At 39.6% G+C, this 3361-nt stretch overlaps 1 pseudogene; it reads left to right on the forward strand.

The window, feature by feature from the left end:
• LOC120566254 overlaps positions 1-3000 on the forward strand; it is a 3756-nt pseudogene extending 756 nt beyond the window's left edge.
• Positions 3001-3361: the final 361 nt, after the last annotated feature.

Here is a 3361-nt window from a genome sequence, read left to right on the forward strand (position 1 = left end):
CCCGCTACGTATTAATAAAGAGAACAGAGGACAGAAAGAGGAAAGAGAAAAAGAGAGCGAGAGGACAGAAAGAGAACAGAGACAGAAAGAGGAAAGAAGACAGAAAGAGAAAAGAAGAAAGAGGACAAAGAAAGAGGGATGACAGACAGAAGACAGACTGACAGAAGTGGAAGGCCAAAGAGACTACTGTTCATGTTACTGCCCTTGTAGTATCTGTATAGACTACTGTCTGCCACTTGCCTGTAGTATCTGCATAGACCACTGTTCATATTACTGCCTGTATCTGGGTGTAAGTTCAGAAAGTGCTGTCACATGGTAACCATGGCCTGGAATGTCGCATTTGCTTTGATGTCTGTAATCAAGCTAATCTATATTCGTCACCTGCTGAATCTGTCAGCTGTGCTGTGCTGCAAAGCATTCAGAGTCCCTGAGAGCGCCCCAAACAAAGCTCTCACTGTGGCAACAACAGCATAACTGCTATCAGTGAAATGAGGCCTTGTGAACGACGGGTAGCAAAATTTATATGGATAAACGTGAAAATGGTCATCAGCGCATTTCAAAAAAGTGGTCTGCCCAGTGTTTCATGGGAAATATCTAGGAGTTTGATCATTGAAGCCAATGGAGAACGATATGGACACATCTTGTCATTTGAAGCTCGCTGAGCCAAAAGTAAGGAGACGTATCGCATGACTGAGCAGATTATCTGAACTAGACAAAAATAACTCACGTTTTGATGTATAAATTGTGTATGACAAGTGATATTGTGCGTGAGAGCAGTTTACAGACAAGCGAACTAAGATAATTTTTTCAAGCTTCACCCCTGGGCTGTGATGTCATCCACTTGTGCAAAACGCACACACAATCTCTGTTTAATCCATAAAATTTCCTGAAATAATCATCACTAAACTTCTAAACAGATTACAAAAACTGTAAAAAGAGTTATCACAAACACCGAGCACACCCCGAATACCTGAATATTTTGTGAACATTTTTACATTTTGAACTTCCTGTCTGTAGGTGGAAGAAATGTAGGAGGAGATACATGTTGAAGCAGACGAGGATTTCAAGTTGTTGGAAGGCCGGTTTCATTCAATTTCCACAATGTTAAAAAAAGTGTTAAAAGTTTAAAAATTTGGAAAAAGTATAAATAGTAGAAAAAGTTGAAGAAGTCCCATCATTAGCTGGAAAGAGCTGGAACATTTGGAAAAGTTGAATGGTTTAAATAGGGTGAAAGTATGCAGAAGTTACAGAGGAGCCAAAACGTATCGGAAGAGGGGAATAGCAGAACTGAGAAAAATGCATTTCCGCAAGAAAATGGGAATGCTGTGAATAGCTGAATTGCTAAAGCTAACTCGACAATAGCTTAAATCCGCAAGAAATAAAGATGAAGTAGTGAAAATAGCCGAAAAGTGGAATGGTTTTAAATTTCATATCATACTACCATTAATGTACAAAAATATGTGGAATAATTAAGTTTTTGGAAAAGCTTATAGTTATAGCTAAACCGGATTGTTGGTTAAAACGTACAAGAAAAGCAGAAGTTGTCGTGATCAGACAGTGACGGGGATCTGACCTGGAGGAAAGATGAGATGTGATCAGAAAGCAACAGATAACAGAGAAAAGAAGACGAAAGAAATAGAGGAAGAAAGAGGAAAGAGTGAAGAAAGAGGAAGAAGAAAGGAACAGAAAGAGGAAAGAGAACAGGGAGAGGACAGAGAAAGAAGAAGGAAGAAAGAGGAAGAAAGAGGAAAGAAAAAAGACAGAAAGAAAAGAAGAAAGAGAGGAAAGAGGACAGAAAGGAAGGAAAGAAGAAAGAAGAAAGAGGGACAGGAAGAAAGAGGAAAAAGAGAAAGAGAAAAAAGGACAGAAAGAGGAAAGAAAGAGAAAGAAAGAAAGAGGAAAGAGGACAGAAAAGAGGGAAGAGGATGAAAGAGGAAAGATGACAGAGTGAAGAGAAAGAAAGAGGAAAGAAGGAAAGATGAAAAGAAGAAAGAAGAAACAGAAAGGAAAAAAGGAAAGAGAAGAGGAAAGAAAGAAGAAAAGGATCAGGAAGAAGGGAAGAAAAAAGAGAAAGAGGATAAGAGGAAAGGAAAAGAAGAAAGAAGAAAGAGAAGAAGAGGAAAGAGAAGGAGGAAAAGAAAAGAAAAGAGGAGGAAGAGAAAGAAAGAGGAAAGAAGAAAGAGGACAGGAAAAAGGAAAGAGGAAAGAAGAAAGAAATCAGAAAGAGGAAAGAGAGAAAGAAAGAGGAAAGAAGAAAAAGAGGAAGAAAGAGGAAGAAAGAGGAAAAAAGGAGGAAGAAAAGAGGAAAAGAGGAAAGAAAGAAGGAAAGAGGACAAAGAGGAAAGAAAGAAAAGGAAAGGAAGATGACAGAAAGGAAGAAAAAAGAGGAGAAAGGAAAAGAAGAAGAGAAAGAAGAAAGAACAGGAAAGAAGAAAGAAGAAAGAGGAAAGAAGAAAGGAAAGAGGAAAGAAAGGAAAGAAAGGAAGGAAGAAAGAGAGGACAGGAAGAAGGAAGAAAGAAGAAAAAGAGGAAAGAAAAGGAAAGAAGAAAGAAGAAGAAAGAAAGAGGAAAGAAGAAAGAAAGAGAAAAAAGTGGAAAGAAGAAGAGGATAGAAAGAGGAAGAAGAAAGAGGAGAGGGAGGGACAGGGAGAGGACAGAAAGAAAAAGGAAGAAGAAAAGGAGGAAAGAGGAAAAGAGGAAGGGAAGAGAAAGAGGGGAAGAAAGAGGAAAGAGAGGACAGAGAAAGGACAGAAAGAGGAAGGAAGAAAGAGGACAGAAAGAGGGAAGAAAGGGGAAGGAAAGAAAGAGAGGAAAGGAAAGAAGGAAAGAGGAAGGAAAGAAAGAGGGAGGCGGAAAGGAAAGAGGAAAGAGGAAAGAAAAAAGAAAGAGGAAAGAGGAAAGAAGAAAAAGAGGGAAGAAAGACAGAAAGAGGAAGAGGACAGAAAGAGGGAAGAAGAAAGAGGAAAGAGGACAGAAAGAGCGAAAGAGGAAAGAAAGAGGGAAGAAAGAAGAGGAAGAAGAGAAAAGAGGACAGGACAGAAAGGAAAGAGGAAAGAAAGAAGGACAGAAGGAAGAGGACAGGAAAGGGAAGAGAGGAAGGCCAAAAAAGAGACTACTGTTCATGTTACTACCTGTAGTATCTGTATAGACTACTGTTCATATTACTGCCTGTAGTATCTGGGTGTGTGTCTGTGAAAGTGTTGTCATGGTAACCATGGCCTGGGAATGTTTACTTGCTTTGATGTCTGTAATCAGCTTAACGAGCCTGTCACCTGCTGAATCTGTCAGCTGTGCCTGCTGCAGCTATTCATTGAGCCCTGAGAGCCCAGCTCCCAAACAAGCCTCACTGTGGCAACACCAT

Source organism: Perca fluviatilis, chromosome 10 (genome assembly GCF_010015445.1).
Source record: "Perca fluviatilis chromosome 10, GENO_Pfluv_1.0, whole genome shotgun sequence".
Taxonomy (NCBI): Eukaryota; Metazoa; Chordata; class Actinopteri; order Perciformes; family Percidae; genus Perca; species Perca fluviatilis.